Below are 24963 nucleotides of genomic sequence, written 5' to 3' on the forward strand. Positions count from 1 at the left end.
CATCCTCTTCTTCCGATGGTCGCTGAAAAATTAAGTTTCCCTTTAAAAGTGACATCATCCAAGATGGCGTCCCTTACATTCCGATTTTCTGATAGAATTCTATCAGCCAATAGGAATTAAAGGTGAAAAAATCCTATTGGCTGTTGCAATCAGCCAATATGATTGAGCTTGCATTTTACAGGTAAGTATGTATTTAGTTTTAAATAGGTTATTTAGGTAATAATTGTAAGTTTTATTTAGATTTATTTTAATTATATTTAAGTTAGGGGGTGTTAGGGTTAGTGTTAGGTTCAGGGTTACGTTAGGGTTAGACATGCTTAGGTTTACGTTAGGGTTAGGTTTAGGGGTTAATATATTTATGTAGTGTTAGTGATGCGGGAGGCCAGAGGTTTAGGGGTTAATAACTTTAGCATAGTTGCGTCGACATTGGGGGCGGCAGATTAGGGGCTAATAAGTGTAGGTAAGTGGTGGCGATGTTCGGGCCAGCAGATTAGGGGTTAATAACTGTAATGTAGGTCACAGCAATGTTAGGTGCAGCAGATAAGGGGTGTTTAGATATGTTTTTTATGTTAGGGTGTTAGGTTTAAACATAACTTTTTCTTTCCCCATAGCCATCAATGGGGCTGCATTACGGAGCTTTTGTTTCAGCGATCGCAGGTGTTAGGCTTTTTTTTAGACAACTTTCCCCATTGATGCCTTTGGGGAAATCATGCAAGAGCATGTCAAAACACCGCTTGTATTTGGGTGAGGTATGGCGCTCAACACCACCATATTGCCCGCACAAGCCGGGTTTTACAAAACCTTTAATAGCAGCGCTATAGGGAAGTTAAATACTGCCGCTTTTGTGGCGGTCGTTAATTTCCCTATAGAGCTCAAAACTCGTAATCTAACTGAAAGTGTTTAATATGTTTTCTTATAGGCATAAATGGGATGTTACTATGTGTCATAACATTGATCTAGCTGTGAATAGGGCTAATGAATTCACATGTTTGCAATTACTTGTATACCTTTAAATAGTGTGATTGGGAAGTGATGGACTGAGCAGTGAACAAGTGCGGAGGCACTGCATGATACATGTCTGCTAGCTGCTATTTCCCATGTTCCCTGCTCATGTGAATATGAACACTTTTTGAGTGTTTCTCTTTACTGCATGCTTGGAATAAAATTTCTTTTTTATCTGAAAGTTTTGTATCCAGTTTTTTGCATTAGATTCAGCTTCCGGTGATATTGTGAACTTCTTTTGTTTCACTTTCTAGATTGTTTAGCGTTTGGCTCCCTACAGCTGAATAATTTTATTAAGCAGTTTTATGGTGGGGCACCTGCTGAAGACACGCTAGCCTTGGGAGACCTGGTTTGCTGGTAAGCTTCATTGCGGTTTTGTATATACTTAAACAATACTTACCTTATAAGAAAAGCCATCCTCTTCGGTGTGATAGTTTTTTAACTAGCAAGGCTCGTTGTCTAATCACAATGCGCCCAATTGTACCATTCATCTACATGTAGTGTGCAACCATACTAGGGAAAACTGTAAGATGCTTTACCTAGAGCGGGGGCGCACTACATGTAGTTGAATGGTGCAATCGAAGGCGTTGTGATTAAACAGTGAACCCGTGACTTGCCCCGAAGAGGATGGTTTTGCTTATGAGGTAAGTATTGTTTTAGCATGTTAAGTATTTTGGAAATATATGTCAACGAAAATCTATATGTTACATAATTCTGTACAAGGTGTCCCTTACTTTCCCTTTAAGACACTATAAAAATCACCAACTACATGGTCAAATCAGTTAACTTCAAGCTGGATCATGCTCTCTTTTATCAGCTTGTGATGGTTTGGCAAATGACTGCGCACTACCCATTGGACTCTTGATAAAGGTCCCAGATGGAGGACCGAAACATTGATGTATTTGGATGTGAAGTTTACCACAATATGTGAATAAAGTGGTAACATCCTTATTGAAGAAAACAAGTTATTTCTTTGGAGTATATATATATACTAGTCGATAAGCCTGCCCAGAGGGCAGTCTATGTTTAAAAACTACAACCCCCCAAGCTAAAGTTACAAAAAAAAAAAACTAAAATTACAGAAAAAAATAAAAAAAAGCATTTGTATGGGCATTGCCCTTAAAAGGGCATTCTGCTCTTTTGCTGCCCTTAAAAGGGCATTCAGCTCTTTTTAAGAAGTTCCCATAACCCTAATCTTTTATTACATTAGAGTTGCTATTTTTTATTTTTTTTATATAGCACAGTAGGAAGCAAAATACTTTTTTATGACTGCAATTTACATTTGTACTCCATGCTATATTATGTATAATATAATCATTGTAAACCAAGTAAAGTAGCACTTTTGGTCAAACCTTATCAGACAAAAATGTAGTGATCATTACTAATCAAGCCAAAGAGACTTTTATAAAATACAGAATGGATCTTAGAATCAAATAAAACAGATAAATAGATAATAGAAAGATATAGAGGGAGAGACAGACAGATATAGATAGATAGATAGATAGATAGATAGATAGATAGATAAATAGATAGCTAGATAGATAGATAGATAGATAGATAGATAGATAGATAGTTTTGTTAAGTGGAGCCCTGTTTTCTTGTACAATCTGATCACAAATGAAGTGTAAGACAAAGTCTCTCAAAAGCAACCATATAGCAAAAGAAAAATGGTGCAAGGTCTGCCCATCCTGACAACATACAAGATGCATAATAGAAAAACATAAGGTAGAACTTTTAGGTTAAAATATGAAGACTCTTTTTTTTAGGTCAATATAACATGGCATAAAAGATGCAATCAGATGGTTTAGTAGTGGTGCGGATGGAAACAGATTACAATAGGTTCAAATGAAAGTCATGACTGCTCAATCCCTTTTAAAACACGATTTTAAAGACACCAGTACTGTTAGTGACTTACAATAAAAATATTAAAATAAAAAATAAATAAACACCATTTGTAGATATTGGTGTCCTGAAGTTACTTTTCCTGCAGATACCCTTACTTGTAAAATATATCACATACCATTACTTAATACATAGTGATAGACCTATGTAACCATATATAAAAATGTATGCCCTGTACAATGTATACAGCCTCTACAATAGGGATGCATGGAGCATTAATTAATTGATACCTTGTATGTTAATAAATCTCTCCAATGTTTCCCGTTGCCATTTCAGACAGTTTTGCACCTGTGCATGATAATATACTCTTTCTAAACAGCAGTGAAATTATTGTAAATACGTCCAAAATGCCCTTTCGAGGACTTATTGCATGAATTTTAAAAGTCAAAACAGGTGTTGAAAAGTGACTAGAAACTGGATTGTGAACAATTCAAACTGTTACAAATCCTGCCGAGTGCTCTTTCCTATTGGCTGTATTCTGTTTTTGAATGCACCCTGGGTTTTGCTTTCTATGAACTGTGAGTGCTAGCTCTACTGCAATATATATATTTCTATAAACTCACATTTAAATCTCACATTTTATTACACCAGTTCCTCCTCATATTTAAATTTGATTTTATTCCCCATAAAAATTGCACTTCGGAGGTAAAAATATTTGCAGTTGTAATCTAGAAACACATAATTACAGAGAGCCCAGGAACTGATGTTGCTTATTGATAAGGAAAATGTTGTATTATGGAAATCATTTGTTAAAAAAAAAAAAAAAAGAAATAAAGATTCCTGCCTATACAAAATGGAGGCACTATCTCTTTTCTGAAGGTCTTATAATTACCTGTTAAAACGTGAACCAGCAGGTGGCAAAGACACAAGAACATCAGCAGCAATTTTAGAATGAACCTTACTGGAAAATTACAGTACATTCAGCTAGAACACTTTACATTCCTATACTGATGTGTAATAAGATGAAAACACAATTGAGTGGATTTTTGTTGTATAAACCTTGGTGAAGACAAAATGAATTAATAACTGCAAGAATGAATAACAGCAATTTTGTTTTTTTCTTTTGCAAATTGTAAACAATAGCGTTTCTCTGTTGGAACATTTCCCTGAAGCAGAAAAAGCAGAAGGGAAAGATAAGAAATTACAGTGAGTTTGCTAACTGTATGGCATATATATATATATATACACACAGTATATTGATAATACTGTTGATCTATTTTTCACTATTTCACAATTTTTCTATATTTTTTGACTTTTAAAGAGCCATCAAACTTTAATGAATAACAACTCAAAGAGGTAAAATAAGGGGGCGCACAATAACTTAATATGAATATATAGTTGCAAATTATACCAATATGAATATATAATTGCAAATAACATTAATTAGGAAACTTCTGTAAAACTGGATAGCTTCTTTAACCACTGTGTGCCTATTGAAAATACAAGTCACTGATGTTAATGAGTCACTATGTATCCACTAGATGTGGACAAAGTATCAAAAATACGCAGAAACAAATCAGTCCAAAAGAATCGTGCAGAGTTCACAGCAGATAGAAGTTCAACAAGAATACTCACAAGAAGTTAACTCAATCCTATGAGGTAAGATAAGCATCTTGGGGGGACCTCAATTGCCACACCGGCTGCCTTCACAAATCGGAGTAGAACACCCAGATTCCTACTTGAATCCCGAGCATGAATTAAAAGGGTTTCTCTCATCAGCCATATGCAGACACTGACCTTCTATAGAGAGGGGACAGAGGGGATGAGTCCCATAAGTACTGACATGTATATATATATATATATATATATATATATATATATATATATATATATATATATATATATATACTGTATATACATATATATAATTAATATCTCACACAAGAATACAAGTAGCAAATGTAAAAGACAAGAATGACTGTATAAACAAACGAAAGTTCCAAAGGCAAAGAAAACATGCCAACAGTGTAATTTCTGAAGATGACTTTGTAGCAATGTCAAACTTAATATACCTGACAGTTCCCAAATTTTGGGTGCAATGTGGGATATAGTATCCAAAAAGTCACCAGAATTAGCTGTGAAAAATGTATCCAGTACTTATCTTGTCCCCAATGATGTGAAGGTCCCAGTAACAGGTAGTGGACTGTGTCCGACCTTCAAAGGCTTGTTAACTTTACTACTCCATGTGTGTGACAGCTGTGGACAACCTCCGCCGATGTTCTTGGACAGGCGATCAGACCCTCCAGTCCCGTCAGCAGGAAATGGCCGCGTAGGCACCCACACGCCATCTTCGTTGGTAGTTCCGCCCGCTCTGATGTCAGAGGTCCTGCGCTTAGCTGTGAGCGCTTGGTGATGAGGTCCGTAAGGGAATGAAGTAAGGTATACCTTCTGTCAGTGGTTGGGCTTGAGTCTACCTACGGTCAGCCATAAGCGGTATCCCATCCGCTATATTATGGATATTCCAAAACAAGAAGTAGGCAAAGAACCGTAGACAAAAAAACATTTCAATACTTATATTATGAGCAATTCATACAAAAACAGAAGATACATATATATATAAAAAAGAAATGGTATATGAATCTAAATGAACATTCCCAACAAGAAGCAAAAAAGCTTCCAAAAGAAATATAAATAACAAAAAAGATAATAATAATAAAAAATAAAATACTTAGCAATCAAACAATTTTTTTAGAAAATAAAAAAATATAGTATTGGTTAAAATAAGCAAGAAGTTTTTTTGTTATATATGTATATATAGGAATAGAATTTTTTTTTAAAAAAAGACGAAAATACAAATTTTTTTTTTTTACATGAATAAGGAAAGAAGATCAACATAGAGTTGCTGATGTATAAGGTACATGGTTAGTGTCAAAAGGACTATAGAAATAGTCTTAATGGGAAAAAGATTAATATAACAGTATATAGTATAATGATCCATTAACTGGAAGACGTAACCACAAGAGCATGTATTACAATAGACAAATCACAACAATAACACCAAGACACTAGTGAACATTCCATAGAGGAGGAACACATATCTAATACCTCTGATTCTAACAAAACTAGTTTAGACCCCAGTACAAGAAGAAAAGAACTTAAGACATTGGTGAAGCAACCCACCAAGACTAGTACCCCCCAAAAAACTGAAAAAGCTGAAACTACTTTTCGTTACCCCAGCAGGGTCAGAAAAAATGCAAAGAAATAGCGGTTATCAATCTCTCTGAGTATGAGTGTCTAACATAGAACTTGAACTCTTAAATAAAGGTTTATCATATGCACCTGCACACAATTTTGATTTAGTTAACACTTTAATTGATATAAATAAATTTGTTAGAAAAATAGTTCTAAAAAAACATTTTTTGCATAAACAGGACACTGACACAATAGGAGAAACACAAATGTCCACACATCAGGAATCAGTAGGGTTGAAATACACTGATTTAACACATTTAACTAACCTTATCACTTTGGAACAAGAAACCACTAGACACACAGACTCATTAATAGATAGATGCACCTCCTTTTCTTATAAAACACTTCTTACTTTTATCCTATACACTCTAGACACCATTTGCTAGACCTCTACCAGAGAGTAGTAGAAAAGGAACTTACTGACCTTGATAGGACAGTAGATAATAACCCTTTCAATGCACCAAAAGATAATATTACTAAACAACAAAGAAAAGCTCTTGCTAAATTACAAGCTAATGATGATATTGTGATTGTCCAGGCGGATAAGGGAGGTGCAGTTGTCCTCTTAAACAAAGAAGATTATGTTGATGAAATTCATTCACAACTCAGCGACACTCAACTTTACACAAAACTAACTTTTAACCCCACAAATTCCTTTAAGAATAAACTTAACCATTTGCTAGATTTTGCAATTGAACACAACTTCATGGATAAGGAATTGGCCACTTATTTGTATGTGGAAGAACCTAGCACCCCATATTTCCGGATAGTGCCCAAAATACATAAGGAACTGGAAAAGCCCCCAGGCCGGCCCATAGTGGCCAGCAATGAGTCACTTTGTGAGAAATTGGGGGGCTGGCTCGACCACATACTTCAACCTGTAATGTAGGCCTTACCAGGCTACATCAGAGATAGTGCTCCTTTGATAACACAGTTGAAAGACATCGCCTGGAAGGAGACATATACCTTGGTCACCATAGATGTCACGGCCTTATATTCCAATATCCCTCATACATTGGGACTTAGAGCAGTTGACCAGATGTTACACAGACATTCTAATTAGGGAGATGAATTCATTGCATTCATAGTTCAGATTACTGAATTTTTGTTACAACATAATTTTTTCATATACCAAGGGGAGTACTATTTGCAAAGATGCGGCGCAGCGATGGGGGCAAAATCTGCCCCCGCTTATGCCAATATTTACATAAGTTGGCTAGAGTTGAACCGCATCTTTTCAGACACTTTCCCCTTTAGACATAACATCATATTATACGGTCGTTTTATTTACGATATAATAATCATTTGGGATATGAATGAGGGACACACGGTTGAAACCCTCATTGATTACATGAATGATAATGAATATAATTTAAATTTTACAGTTCAAACTAGTACTACTAGTAGCTTTTTCTTGGATTTGTGTATTGAAAGTAAAACTGACACAGTAATTACATCAACTTATCGCAAACTTTTAGCACAAAAAACTATACTACGAGCTGATTCATGCCATCTTTTATATATAGGTCACTTGAAAATATTCAGCACTTAAAAAAGAATAAAAAACAGAGGCGCCAACATGGCCTAATATCGCCCAAACAATATATAAAATCAACACATGAGAATGTGAATACTCACAAACAAAATATCTGGATATCCAGCATTCAGGTTCCTATATATGTATAAGAAGACAAACCAACATGGTCCAATATCGTCAGGACAAAGAAAAGATTGGCCCCAACCAAATGCACTTACTAGAGGGTAAACACCAGCAGGTGCAGAAGCAGCAAACTGGAACCAAATCGTCGCCCAGTAGACTATAGTACAAACGATCCTCAGCATGCACCAGGAACAGTAATGAGATATTGCAAGAGGTGATATAAACCAAAACAGCAAGTGTATATTAAAAAATTAAAATTCTTTATTAATACAGCGACACGTTTCTCAGCCTACTCAGGGCTGTTTCATCAGGCTGTAACAAACATTGTAATACACTTGCTATTTAACAGAAAACTAAAAAACAGGAAAATCTTGTGATTGGATAATCAGTTCAATTGCTGCACCTGTCTATAATCACCTAAGTGTGGTTGTTAAGGTAACCATGGTAAACACATATAAAGAGAGAAAAAAATATCTAACATTGTAATATCTTATTTAAGACAGTATACATCAACATATAATATAAAGTGACAAATGCATAATAAATATGCCAAAGTGAAAGATGTATAGATACATATACACAAAAATATATATACATATGACCTCCTGTGTCTGGTTCAAATCCATTAACATATAAGTAAAAAAAACACAGTAATATAACATCTGACATATACTACAAATATAACATCAGAGAATCGACATAGTGCATCTGGTATGATATCCAAAAATTCATTACATATAAATAATAAAAATGATATTCAGATTGTGTTAAAACAATAATATCCTTTATGGAGATTTCAAACCTGCTACACTTCTAAGGAGTTAATCCTATGTGGTCATAGAGCCGTTGAGGCTGACTTACTGTGTGATCAGGACATCGTGTATAGAGATTTCCTTTGAGTAAATGATATTTCATTAAAACATTGAGCTGCAATTAATTTCGCTTTTGGAATTTCTTTGTAAAGGAATTTCATTACAAAATAACAGGTCTCCTGAAACAACATAGCGTGGACACATCATATAGCAGCTGCATGATGCACACTGCCAATAGGTTCATACGAAGGGAGTATAGTGAAATATCCTATCATTGGTGGTTAGCAGTAGACCTGACCAATAGCGCAAAGGGTATAAATAATAGTGGAAAAGTCCTATGCCGAAATATAGAAGAGCGTGCACCGCTTCTTGTTAAGCCCTTCCGTATTGGATAAAAGTATCAAGTGTTCCGATACCGGATACTCCTGATTGGCTTAACCAAATGTCAATCAAGTCTTGAGAACGTGCAAGTTGGTACGAATATCCTAATCCTGTCAGTAGTGTTTGTTGGGGGTAAGGGCAGATGTGCAGGATAAAGTGAGATAATATCCTATGTTCTGTACCACTTGTTAATGGAGTTTTTGTCATAAAGTCGTCTTAATAAAAAAAAAAACTGATGTTAAGATTAATAAAATGCTATATTAATGAAATATATGCTGGAACATAGGGCAAAGTGTGGAATTAAGGTATAAAGTGTGCAAGTTGTGTGTGTATCCAAAACCTGTCAGTGGTGATTATTGGGAGTAAGGGCTGATGTGCAGAATTAATTAAATGATATCCTATATTCTGTGCAACTTGTAGGTGACGTTATTGAGAAATCTTAATAAAAGGAATATTATTGCAATCGGTACAGTGTTAATAACCATATTGGTAGGGTATTTAAAAAATCTTAATGAAAGCAATAATAATAAAATTGGGGCAATGTTAATAACCATATTGGAAGAATAAATGCTGGTGAATAGTGCAGTGTGTGGGATATAAAGTGACGAATGTGAGGTAGAGAAGGTGATGAGAGAGCCAGATAACTATATGTGATAATGTTTAAACTAGAAGTGAATGTGTGTGTATATAAATAGTGATGAACCTAAATGTGGATGTGTAGAACTAACTAGTATTGGTATAAGTTGTCAGCTATAGCGCTTTTATATAAATGTATATGTTAATAAGAAAGAGCATTGTTGTATTAAGTACCATCACTGGTAGTATGAATATATGATTCTAGAAGTGAATGTGTGTGTATGTAAATGGTGATAAACCTAGATGTGGATGTGTAGAATGATCTAGTATTCATATTAGTTGTCAGCTCTTGCGCTTTTGTATAAATTTACATGTTGATAAGAAAGAGCATTATTATTTTAAGTACCAACACTGGTAGTGTAAATATGATTCTTTCTTGAAAGTAACAACATTTTTATCGTAGTGTATCTCAAACTAATAGTGGAATAATAATCAATGGTCCATAACTATAGATTATTAGTGAGATAATAATCATTGTGCAATGTGACTGGTTATGCTTTAACCTATAAAGTGAAGAGTACTATAAAGAGTGAAACATAATTAAAATAATTAGGTATATATATTGAATGGTTAAAGTGATATGTGGGGAGTGACATCTAATCCATGTATGTGGTACTTCATTGGTAATAAATGGAGTATAGCCAACAAAGTTAACTTGGCATAATACCAAGGACCCCTAAAGAGCATTCGCCAGATACACTATTATCTGGAAAGCAAAGTGATAACGTGAGTTGTGTTTTGTGTAGATCAGGACATCTTTTGAGGCCCATAAACCACACAACATGTGTGTGAGATGTATATAGCTATAATGCCTCACCCCATAGTGCACCCAACCTCAAACAGCCCCCGAGATAGTCAGCTTTCCATTGATTGTATCTAAAAAGCTGCCATATCTAAGTTTTCATTGAGTCCATCAGGTTGTAAAGTCCTCAATTTTCTAATCCAGTACGTCTCTCTTTTCCTGAGAGTCGTGAAAGCTTCAGGTGAAGCTCTAGAGATGACCTCTATAGGTGTAATCTTCATTGGATTATTTTCCTGTCTGGTATGATGGGCAAGACAATGTCTTGATACACTGTGTGATTTAGATATTTTATTGATATTATATGCATGTTCGCTACACCTCTTTTTCACCTTACGACAGGTGCGTCCAACGTATTGGACCCCACAGTTGCAGCTTAATAGATAGATAACAAAGGATGTTTCACATGTTAAAAATCCTTTGACTTTAAAAGTATCTCCTGTGGTGTATGATGTGAAATTTGTCGTTTTGTGGGAGATAAAATTACACATCCCACATCGCTTCCTATAACACCTAGATATTCTATTTATAGGTATATTCCTATCTATTGACTTTATACCAGAGCTCTTGCTTTCTTGGTATTTGTCCCTAACAACTTTACTAGGAGCTAACGCTAAAACAAAAAAAGTTGAGGTATAAGAACAACCTCAACTATTAAGAACGGAAGGCCTTAAAGGACCTTATGAATAGATCCGATTTGGTGATCAGACAAGCGGACAAAGGTGGAGGAATTGTTCTACAGAACATACAAGACTATCTTACAGAGGCAAACCGCATATTAAATGATAAAGAGTATTACAAAATATTATGTGGTGACCCCACTTCTCGTTATCATGATCAGCTCCAAAAGATTCTGCAGAGAGGTTTAGACATGGGGATTATGAACAAATCTGAAAGAGATTTTTGTCTCCCCAAATATCCATGCACGGCATTCTATTATCATCTGCCTAAAGTCCACAAGGACCCTCTAAAACCCCAAGGCAGACCCATCATTGCTGGCATAGGGAGTCTTACTGATTCCCTATCAGCCTATATTGACCATTTTCTGCAGAAATTTGTCATTACTCTCCCCTCCTATATCAAGGATTATACAGATTTATTACTTAAATTACAAGACTGTGTCTTGGACGATCACTGCTGGTGGGTGACCTGCGATGTAGGGGTCCTCTACTCCAATATACGCCATGACCTGGGTATACAAGCAGTTCAGTCTTATCTTGAACAAGATTTATATATGCCAGTTAAACAAACAGATTTTATCATTGAACTAATAAGTTTCATCCTTGGACACAATTATTTTTTGTATCAAAGTAGATATTATTTGCAAATTAAGGGGACGGCCATGGGCACCAGGTTCGCTCCAAGCTTCGCCAATCTTTTTATGGGTTGTTTTGAACAACAATACATATACAATGCGGAGTTTTCAGCGAACCTGGTGTTCTATGGCCGTTACATAGATGACCTGCTGTTTATCTTCAAAGGGTCTAAGGATGATATCAGTGCTTTTTTGGATCATCTTAACAATAATACTTTTGGAATTTCTTTCACTCATAACATCCAACAGGAGGAAATTGAATTCCTAGATCTAACCCTAGGACGAACCCTTGAGGGTATAGTCCAATCCAAAACATACTTCAAAAGTGTTGACTGCAACAGCTTTCTCCACTTTGAAAGCAATCATTATAAATGTTGGAAAATGAATGTCCCATATGGACAATTTAGAAGAATCAGAAGAAATTGTTCCAATTTGGAAGACTATGATGTGCAAGCTCAGGTCATCGGGGAAAGATTCCATGAAAAAGGATACCCTAAGGATCTAATAGATCGTGAAATTAATAGGGTCAGGCAGGAAGATAGGTCTCTATACTTTAATACTAAATCTAAAACAAAGGAACAATTCAAGGAATGTAATCCACCATTGTTTATCACCAAATACAACTCCAATCACCACGCTGTGACCAAAATCCTCAATAAACACTGAACAGTCTTGACTCAAGACTCAACCCTTACTAAAATAATAGGTACAAAACCTAAATTGGTCTTTAGGAGGGCACCTACTCTCAAGACAGCGTTAGCTCCTAGTAAAATTGTTAGGGACAAATACCAAGAAAGCAAGAGCTCTGGTATAAAGTCAATAGATAGGAATATACCTATAAATAGAATATCTAGGTGTTATAGGAAGCGATGTGGGATGTGTAATTTTATCTCCCACAAAACGACAAATTTCACATCATACACCACAGGAGATACTTTTAAAGTCAAAGGATTTTTAACATGTGAAACATCCTTTGTTATCTATCTATTAAGCTGCAACTGTGGGGTCCAATACGTTGGACGCACCTGTCGTAAGGTGAAAAAGAGGTGGAGCGAACATGCATACAATATCAATAAAATATCTAAATCACACAGTGTATCAAGACATTGTCTTGCCCATCATACAAGACAGGAAAATAATCCAATGAAGATTACACCTATAGAGGTAATCTCTAGAGCTTCACCTGAAGCTTTCTCAACTCTCAGGAAAAGAGAGACGTACTGGATTAGAAAATTGAGGACTTTACAACCTGATGGACTCAATGAAAACTTAGATATGGCAGCTTTTTAGATACGATCAATGGAAAGCTGACCATCTCTGGGGCTGTTTGAGGTTGGGTGCACTATGGGGTGAGGCATTATAGCTATATACATCTCACACACCAATGTCGTGTGGTTTATGGGCCTCAAAAGATGTCCTGATCTACACACAACACAACTCACATTATCACTTTGCTTTCCAGATAATAGTGTATCTGGCGAATGCTCTTTAGGGGTCCTTGGTATTATGCCAAGTTAACTTTGTTGGCTATACTCCATTTATTACTAATGAAGTACGTCACTCCCCACATATCACTTTAACCATTCAATATATATACCTAATTATTTTAATTATGTTTCACTCTTTATAGTACTCTTCACTTTATAGGTTAAAGCATAACCAGTCACATTGCACAATGATTATTATCTCACTAATAATCTATGGATATGGACCATTGATTATTATTCCACTATTAGTTTGAGATACACTACGATAAAAATGTTGTTACTTTCAAGAAAGAATCATATTTACACTACCAGTGTTGGTACTTAATATAATAATGCTCTTTCTTATCAACATATAAATTTATACAAAAGCGCAAGAGCTGACAACTAATATGAATACTAGATCATTCTACATATCCACATCTAGGTTTATCACCATTTACATACACACACATTCACTTCTAGAATCATATATTCATACTACCAGTGATGGTACTTAATACAACAATGCTCTTTCTTATTAACATATAAATTTATATAAAAGCGCTATAGCTGACAACTTATACCAATACTAGTTAGTTCTACACATCCACATTTAGGTTCATCAATATTTATATACACACACATTCACTTCTAGTTTAAACATTATCACATATAGTTATCTGGCTCTCTCATCACCTTCTCTACCTCACATTCGTCACTTTATATCCCACACACTGCACTATTCACCAGCATTTATTCTTCCAATATGGTTATTAACATTGCCCCAATTTTATTATTATTGCTTTCATTAAGATTTTTTAAATACCCTACCAATATGGTTATTAACACTGTACCAATTGCAATAATATTCCTTTTATTAAGATTTCTCAATAACGTCACCTACAAGTTGCACAGAATATAGGATATCATTTAATTAATTCTGCACATCAGCCCTTACTCCCAATAATCACCACTGACAGGTTTTGGATACACACACAACTTCCACTCTTTATACCTTAATTCCACACTTTGCCCTATGTTCCAGCATATATTTCATTAATATAACATTCTATTAATCTTAACATCAGTCTTTTTTTTTAATTAAGACAACTTTATGACAAAAAACTCCATTAACAAGTGGTACAGAACATAGGATATTATCTCACTTTATCCTGCACATCTGCCCTTACCCCCAACAAACACTACTGACAGGATTAGGATATTCGTACCAACTTGCACGTTCTCAAGACTTGATTGACATTTGGTTAAGCCAATCAGGAGTATCCGGTATCGGAATACTTGATACTTTTATCCAATACGGAAGGGTTTTAACAAGAAGTGGTGCACGCTCTTCTATATTATATTTCGGCATAGGACTTTTCCACTATTATTTATACCCTTTGCGCTATTGGTCAGGTCTACTGCTAACCACCAATGATAGGATATTTCACTATACTCCCTTCATATGAACCTATTGGCAGTGTGCATCATGCAGCTCCTATATGATGTGTCCACGCTATGTTGTTTCAGAAGACCTGTTATTTTGTAATGAAATTCCTTTACAAAGAAATTCCAAAATCAAAATTAAATACAGCAAAATCTTTTAATGAAATATCATTTAATCAAAGGAAATCTCTATACACGATGTCCTGATCACACAGTAAGTCAGCCTCAACGGCTCTATGACCACATAGGATTAACCCCTTAGAAGTGTAGCAGGTTTGAAATCTCCATAAAGGATATTATTGTTTTAACACAATCTGAATATCATTTTTATTATTTATATGTAATGAATTTTTGGATATCATACCAGATGCACTATGTCGATTCTCTGATGTTATATTTGTAGTATATGTCAGATGTTATATTACTGTGTTTTTTTTACTTATATGTTAATGGATGTGAACCAGACACAGGAGGTCATATGTATATATATTTTTGTGTATATGTATCTATACATCTTTCACTTTGGCATATTTATTATGCATTTGTCACTTTATATTATATGTTGATGTATACTGTCTTAAATAAGATATTACAATGTTAGATATTTTTTTCTCTCTTTATATGTGTTTACCATGGTTACCTTAACAACCACACTTAGGTGATTATAGACAGGTGCAGCAATTGAACTGATTATCCAATCACAAGATTTTCCTGTTTTTTAGTTTTCTGTTAAATAGCAAGTGTATTACAATGCTTGTTATAGCCTGATGAAACAGCCCTGAGTAGGCTGAGAAACGCGTCGCTGTATTAATAAAGAATTTTAATTTTTTAATATACACTTGCTGTTTTGGTTTATATCACCTCTTGCAATATCTCATTACTGTTCCTGGTGTATGCTGAGGATCGTTTGTACTATAGTCTACTGGGCGACGATTTGGTTCCAGTTTGCTGCTTCGGCACCTGCTGGTGTTTACCCTCTAGTAAGTGGTTGGTTGGGGCCAATCTTTTCTTTGTCCTGACGATATTGGACCATGTTGGTTTGTCTTCTTATACATATATAGGAACCTGAATGCTGGATATCCAGAGGAATCAGGACTGTATCTGTGCCAAGGTTTCAGTGTGCTGGATCACTGCTAAGTTTCCAGCCTGCTCTACTAGCACCATCGGGTGCTTTTTGTTTGTGAGTATTCACATTCTCATGTGTTGATTTTATATATTGTTTGGGCGATATTAGGCCATGTTGGCGCCTCTGTTTTTTATTCTTTTTTAGATTTTACACCTCAGGATAGCCATCCTTTGACAGAGTGTTGCCATACCGTTTGGGATCTACAACATTTTGGTACAAAGACTATCACAATAATCTTGGAATATTTATTTTATTATTTTTAACCATTGCCATCACTGACATTGATATTGTCTGCTATTATTAATGTTTTTTACTGTTTTATTATTTTGACACCATATATCTGATATTCAACTTCCCTACTACATTAAGAAGAATACTTTTTTTTATATCTGATAATCCCTTATGAGGAAAACTACACTTGGGATCCATTAGCATTATCCATTTCAAGTGCCGAATATTTTCAAGTTACCTATACAACATTGGAGTATCCGGCCGGCTTATAAAGACACAGATTATACAAGATACTGAAAACCGGATTCATTCCTGGATACAGCTTTATCTGCCTACTCGTGCCTGTCTTACCTCATATGATTGAGGTTACTTCCAGTAAGTGAATACCCAATAGGGGGTCTTTACCTGAAGATCTATATTGATATCCAAATGAACTTTATAATTGCTCAAGGAGATTCATCGTTATTCATATGAACTGTATATTTGTATGTTTTCAATTGTGAAATAGCTCAGCTGAGTAACGGCTCTTAAAGATTCGGTCTGCCCGATATTGCACTGATTGTGCAACTCCGCTTGTGAGTATAAGCTCATCGTTATCTGTTGTTCGTCCGGCATTGGTCGGGGTAATCTGCTCCAAGGGCGCATTTCTTCCTTTACATTACAGGTTTATACCTATACTTATTGGAGCATGACTGCTGCTAGCAGCTGACCGGACCTGAGCGAGTCAGCCGAGCGGCTCTGAAGCTTCGGCTTGTCAATTATTGCACTGCATGTGCAAACACACTTGTGAGTACTGAGTTTGTGATACATACTTTTTAGGATTATCTGCACCAGAGCGCCTCTTCTTTGTCTTTTTTCTAGGACAAGGGATATTGTCATTTTTTGTGGAGAGAGCTGCTATCCTCTTGGGTCCCTTCGGATCATCATATATCTCGAATTGTGACATCATCGGCACCTATGGACATTCAATTTCATACTACTTGCACTAAGGACTGTGTTTAAGTATATATAATTAATAATATTCATAAGTTTATACTATATACTTGCTGTTGAATTGGTACATATCTGCAAGGGAATATGTTATACCATTTATAAGGATAGTATTATTATTATTCATTCTTACTAATTTGATTATTATATTATTATATTTTTATAATATATTACAATTTTTATAATAATTTCATATTATACCAGATTAAGATCCAATTATTCATCTTATTAGGAGTAGCATAGAATAGACGCACCTCATTCTTTTTCGGACACACTACCACTTTGTGTGGTCCAATTTTTTCTGTCATACATATACACCAACTAGAGGTCATATTGCTGCCATTATGTTCTCAGTTAATGAACGAGTTAATAAGAGACTAACACTAGTATCATCTGTTTCTCCCACCAATCCTGCACTCTGTGAGAATACCAATCTAGACAGCTTGTCAATACACTCTTCATTTTCCAGACTGGAAGAGCTTATTAACACTGAGTGCAGACATTGGTGGGATGCCGAAATGTTAAGAAAATATATAGAAAGAAAGCAAATCCCTAGAGGATTAAGAATTTTTAAAAATTGTTTGTTTAAAGATGACACAGAATTATTATCTAAATGGGAAGAAGCCCTAGGGCAGTGCTTTCCAAACTGTGTGTCGTGACACGTTAGTGTGTCGGTGGCAGTGTGTAGGTGTGTCCCTGCTTCAGCACTAATTTCTTTTACATTTTTTGTCTTTTAATTTATTTTACTTTATTTTTTTATTTCCGACTTTCCGCCTGCCTGCTACACATATCACATGGTTGACACATGATTGATACCTAGTGGATCACAGATCATCTTAACCTATTGGCGCAGCTCAATGGGAAGTGAAATTATTCCCATTGGCAGCTTTGTCAGTACATTGGCTCCTGACTGCATATGTAGTCTCTTCAATCGGCTCGTGACTGCATGTATAGTCAGTGAGTGGGACAGCAGTGTTTTTTCAGCGCGAGCAGTAGTCAGTTGGACTCGCAGAGGGCAGCAGCTTAAACGCTTAGCTGAAGTCAGTGTTTTGTTTTTTTTGCAGCTAGCTCCCAGTAGTGCAATGCTGCTCCTGCTCTTGATATATGGATAGGAAGTGGAAGCTTAAAATGCTTGATGATAAAATGCGAGTGTCTTTATCTAATATTCCACCAAATATTCAGAAACTGTGTTCATCCCATTAAATTAGTAAGTAGCTATTGGTGTTAAACTTTTGTTTAATTCTTGCACATACCTACTGTTACTTGTAAATACATTTTGTTATTATATAATTTATGTGTCTGTATCTCTTAAAACAAGTTAGTTTAACCTCCTATTTGCTAGTACAACTGAATTACTGTGTCACAAAATGATGTAGGTCTAAAAAGTGTGTCACCAACATGAAAAGTTTGGAAAGCTCTGCCCTAGGGGATCGTTCAATACGTCTAATGAAAATCCTAATATCACACAGGGAAGCTCTAGTAGCTAAAGTTACAATAGAAATTGAGAAATTACAACTACATATAGAACCATTTAAAACATCCACTGAATATGAGGAGTTAAACAAACTAACATTACAGAGAATAGACAGTTACCAAAGAGAACTTTTGGAAAATAAAAATAGAAAACTATTACGAGATGAGGGGGATTATAATAGAGGTGAAATACATACTTATAACCATGGGAGATTCAAGAACAAAAATAGATTTAATAATAGACATAGCCCTCACTCTTTCAACAAATCTAACAAAGAAAATACAGAAAACACCTCAGCACCTGTAAACTCATCACATATATAACAAGTAAATAAACACCATAATAGTGAAAATAGTTCCAGAACTAGTGAATGGACAGTTGTGGATAGAGGGAATCACTTTAGAAATAGTGGCAATTCTAATAGGAGTAATAATACAACACAATCTAATAGGATGCACCATCATCCCAGTACCTATACCAATTATACCCATTCACACCAACAAGGTAATGATTCTTCTAATCATCACTCTTTCAACCCCACACATTCTATGAGAACAAATCATAATTCCAATATACCACTATGTTACAATAATTCAAACCCACAGTTTGACACTGACAACAGACGTAAATTTAATAGAAGAGATTTATATGATCATTCTATTTCTGCTAATGTCCCAACCTCTAATAGATTCGAAGTTTTGAATGAGCCCCTTGCTCCTCTTGGAGCTAATATGAGGAGAACAACAACATTTGGCAATAATGAATGACAATTGTAATGAAAATATTCATCTAAATGGTATGGACAATGCTGTTTTTTTAGAACAGCGACAGAGACCACAATCATGGTCACAGAGGAAAATAGCCAGCTATTTAGAACCAATCACCACACACACTCAATCACAAAAAGGAAAAAGACCATACATAGACGGGGGTGCAGAGGGCATAGGTCCACCATCAAAAAAACAAGATTACAAAGATTAAAAAAGGGTATTTACAACTTATCATCTCACAATCTAACAGATGATGAAATTAGAGTATTGGGAAAAGGATTATCCTTTAGCCCTTCAAACTCTCACAATACTTTTGACTTGTTTGTTGATCTGAATAGATACACACAGAAACTTACTATGCAAAAATATTTTGCAGAGAAAAGCATAAAAGAATCTAATGTATTACCTATACTCACAGACACTATGGAGACTAGAATAACTTCTGGTTTTCCCACGTACTAACCAGAAACACTTGGAACAATTGAGTGAGGGTTACATCCAAACAAATTTTAAAAATAAGTCTAATTTTAACCCACAGATTTCAAATAATACATACATAGAAATTTTTAAGGAGTTGGTTTTAGAAGAAGTAGAGCAACTTCTGAAAAACATCTCTAATCATAACTTATATCCCAATGAGATCAAAGCTTTAGAGGCCTTAAAAAAATAACACAGAACTGATAATCCGCCAAGCCGATAAAGGGGGCGGTATTGTCCTTCAGAATTATAATGACTACATCAAAGAAGCGACTAGAAATCTACAGGACAATTCTTATTATTCTTCTTTAAAAGAAGATCCAACACCAAAATATTTAAAAACTTTAACGGGTTTAATCAATTTTGCTCATCAAGAGGGTATAGTGTCCAAGAGAGAAAGAGGATTTTTAATTCCCAGGGAGCCTACCTGTGCCTTCTATTACAACCTGCCCAAAATTCATAAGGATACGGTTAATCCTCCGGGCAGACCGATAATAGCGGGCATAGGTAGTCTCACTGAGAATGTATCTGCTTATATCGATTTTTTTCTCCAAAAGTACGTTATCAATCTTGAATCATACATTAGAGACTCATCAGATTTACTAGACAAATTAAAATATATTCCTATCACTAATAATTACCTCTGGATCACTTGTGATTATGAGGCGCTTTATTCCAATATTCCTCATGACCAGGGTGTGAACGCAATATCAGTCTTTTTAGAAGAAGATATGTATATTCCACCATTACAGAAACAATTTATCCTACAACTAATATTATTCTTTTTACAACATAACTATTTTTTATTTCAAGATGAATATTTTTTGCAGGTGAAAGGAACTGCCATGGGCACCAGGTTCGCCCCTAGTTTTGCAAATTTATATATGGGGAGCTTTGAAAATCAATATATCTACCAATCAGAATTTGGGTTGAACCTGGTGTTCTATGGCAGATTCATAGACGATCTAATATTTCTATAGAATGGCACTAAAGAAAAAGCATTACAATTTGTAAACCATCTTAATTTAAATGATATAGGACTCAAATTTACTAGTTGCATTCACCCAGAAAGTGTGGTCTTTCTAGACCTATGTCTGCATTTCAATGGATCGGGTGGAATAGACAGCTCCACTCATTTCAAAGCTGTCGATAGCAACAGCTATTTAGATTTCTCCAGCAACCACCATTATCCCTGTAAAAAAAATGTCCCATATGGGCAATTCAAGAGAATAAGGAGAAATTGTAGTTTATTATTAGATTATGATGAGCAGAGCCTTATTCTCAAAGAGAGATTAAAAGAAAAATACTATCCAGTGGATCACATAGAATCTAGTTATCAAAGAGCCAGAAATGAAAATAGAGAAAATTATTGTATCCAGACCAAAAATATCCAACAAACAAGACCAGAAATTGAGAAACCTGTTGAGATAAGATTTATTACACAATACAATTGTAATTATAAATATATAAATCAAATTTTTCAAAAACATTGGAGAATCCTAAAGAGAGATCCAATTCTTAATGATTTAATCGGTGATGGCCCATCTATTGTTTACAGGAAGGCCCCTAAACTTAAAAATATTTTGGCACCGAGTAAGGTTGTTAAACATAAAGTAAATAAAATACGCAATATTACCAATAAATTAAATAAGAGAAAAAATACCAATTCTTCAACAAAGGACAGGGGAGTTTATAAATGTAGAATTTCCAAATGTAAAATGTGTGACCATATAGGTCATAGCACACTCTTTTTTCACTCTCATATAGATAAAAAAACGTATAAAATAAAGAGCGTGATGACATGTGCCTCACACTATGTAATATATTTGATATCTTGCGAGTGTGGGGTTCAATATATTGGCCGTACCATCAGACGCCTGAGTCATCGTTGGTCAGAGCACTATTGCAGCATCTTAAAAAACAAGAAATCACACATTGTCATTAAACATTGTTATAAAAAACATAAAGGGAATCCAAACTGTTATACAATTATACCTATAGAGGAAATTTCTCCATCTCATTTGTACAATAGATTCCTGAGGCTCAGACAGAGAGAGGCATACTGGATTGATAAATTGAAGACTAGGCATCCCTAAATGTAGATCTGGCAACTTTCTAGATAAACTTTGGGTTATTCAGTATGTGTCTCTATCTGCCTGCTCCTTGTGAATATTATCTGTAAAAATGGGGCAAAACAAATTGTGGGGTCGCAAATATTATGATTTAAGATCCTTATGAAGATATTTACAAAAGAGGAATACAAGCATAACATCACTTGCACGCATTATGTCCTACACAGTAAGACGATTATTAGCCATGAATTCAATCACAATCATGTTTGTGTTTATATATTTATTATATTTTTTTATTTATTTTAGAAGTCCAATATTAATTTATTTAATCTATACCATGAACCATGAGTACTATTAACATCTTAAGAATATAGGTCTATTTATATACAAAAATATTGATTTCCACAGGGTTCTATTATAACTTATCGATAAATTTAGGATAATCTGCACCAGAGCGCCTCTTCTTTGTCTTTTTTCTAGGACAAGGGATATTGTCATTTTTTGTTGAGAGAGCTGCTATCCTCTTGGGTCCCTTCGGATCATCATATATCTCGAATTGTGACATCATCGGCATCTATGGACATTCAATTTCATACTACTTGCACTAAGGACTGTGTTTAAGGATATATAATTAATAATATTCATAAGTTTATACTATATACTTGCTGTTGATTTGGTACATATCTGCAAGGGAATATGTTATACCATTTGTAAGGATAGTATTATTATTATTATTAATTCTTATTAATTTGATTATTATATTATTATATTTTTATAATATATTACAATTTTTATAATAATTTCATATTATACCAGATTAAGATCCAATTATTCATCTTATTAGGAGTTGTATAGAATAGGCGCACCTCATTCTTTTTCGGACACACTACCACTTTGTGTGGTCCAATTTTTTCTGTCATACAGCTGAGTAACAGACATACGCTCTAAGCACATATATTACTAGTATTTTATTATATTATTACCAGGATTTGATCATCCCTTTTTGTCATCATATATAGGGTATCTTGGTTTTCAGCTGTGTGATTAATAGTCCCGTTGAGTGTTTTTATATTTATTATATTTATTAATTTAATACCATTACTAAGTTGCATATATGTACTACTGCTGTCCCCTATATGCACTTGTTTCCCGTTGAAACCCGTATCCATTTGCGTTTTCAATATACATGCTTTTTTCTTTGCCATTACGTTCCTCTTTAGATCCAGATAGTGTATATCTATATATTTTGTTATTTTGTATTGCCAAGATTTGTATACATATTTATATTATTATCTTTCATTTTAAAACAAGTTAGTTTGATGTAGTGTCATTCTATAGTGCTGAGGTATTAAGTCAGTTTACCCTTCTTTTACATTTATCACCCTAGTTTCTTGGAAAAGGTTACTCACCATCTCTGTCTTATCTTACCTCTTGGCAGCTATTCTTTGATACTCATCATATGTTATAATTAATGATTTCCATTAGTTTTGAATATTATCAATTTTTGCAATATTAATAATAATATCATTCTTATTTGGTTATCTTATTTATTTACATTAATTGCTTATACGAATATAGTTTTGCGCTTTCATATCTAAATAGCCTACACCTTCATCTTGGGTTGGTGTATTCTACTTCTTGTCTATATATATATATATATATATATATATACAGTATATATACATATAACATAATTTATGCTTACCTGATAAATTTATTTCTCTTGTAGTGTATCCAGTCCACGGATCATCCATTACTTATGGGATATTCTCCTTCCCAACAGGAAGTTGCAAGAGGATCACCCAAAGCAGAGCTGCTATATAGCTCCTCCCCTCACTGCCATATCCAGTCATTCGACCGAAACAAGCCGAGAAAGGAAAAACCATAGGGTGCAGTGGTGACTGTAGTTTAATTAAAATTTAGACCTGCCTGAAAAAGACAGGGCGGGCCGTGGACTGGATACACTACAAGAGAAATAAATTTATCAGGTAAGCATAAATTATGTTTTCTCTTGTTAAGTGTATCCAGTCCACGGATCATCCATTACTTATGGAATACCAATACCAAAGCTAAAGTACACGGATGATGGGAGGGACAAGGCAGGAACTTAAACGGAAGGAACCACTGCCTGTAGCACCTTTCTCCCAAAAACAGCCTCCGAAGAAGCAAAAGTATCAAATTTGTAAAATTTGGAAAAAGTATGAAGCGAAGACCAAGTCGCAGCCTTGCAAATTTGTTCAACAGAGGCCTCATTTTTAAAGGCCCAGGTGGAAGCCACAGCTCTAGTAGAATGAGCTGTAATCCTCTCAGGAGGCTGCTGTCCAGCAGTCTCATAGGCTAAATGGATTATACTCCTAAGCCAAAAAGAAAGAGAGGTTGCCGAGGCCTTTTGACCTCTCTCTGAACTCTGTTCAGAGTAAACAACAAACAGGTTAGATGTTTGACGAAAATCTTTAGTAGCCTGTAAGTAAAACTTCAAGGCACGGACTACGTCTAGATTATGCAAAAGACGTTCCTTCTTTGAAGAAGGATTAGGACATAATGATGGAACAACAATCTCTTGATTGATATTCTTGTTAGAAACCACCTTAGGTAAAAACCCAGGTTTTGTACGCAGAACAGCTTTATCCGAATGAAAGATCAGATAAGGAGAATCACAATGTAAGGCCGATAACTCCGAGACTCTTCGAGCCGAGGAAATAGCCATCAGAAAAAGAACTTTCCATGATAGAAGTTTGATATCAATAGAATGAAGAACTTTAAGAACCAAGTTTAAGCTCCATGGAGGAGCAACAGGTTTAAACACAGGCTTAATTCTAACTAAAGCCTGACAAAATGCCTGAACATCTGGAACTTCTGCCAGATGCTTGTGTAAAAGAATAGACAGAGCAGAAATCTGTCCCTTTAAAGAACTAGCTGATAATCCTTTGTCCAAACCCTCTTGGAGGAAGGACAATATCCTAGGAATCCTAACCCTACTCCATGAGTAATTCTTGGATTCACACCAATGAAGATATTTACGCCATATCTTGTGGTAAATTTTCCTGGTGACAGGCTTTCGTGCCTGTATTAAGGTGTCAATTACTGACTCGGAGAAGCCACGCTTTGATAGGATCAAGCGTTCAATCTCCATGCAGTCAGTCTCAGAGAAAGTAGATTCGGATGATTGAAAGGACCTTGTATTAGAAGGTCTTGTCTCAGAGGCAGAGTCC

Source organism: Bombina bombina, chromosome 3 (assembly GCF_027579735.1).
Source record: "Bombina bombina isolate aBomBom1 chromosome 3, aBomBom1.pri, whole genome shotgun sequence".
In the NCBI taxonomy this organism is placed as follows: Eukaryota; Metazoa; Chordata; class Amphibia; order Anura; family Bombinatoridae; genus Bombina; species Bombina bombina.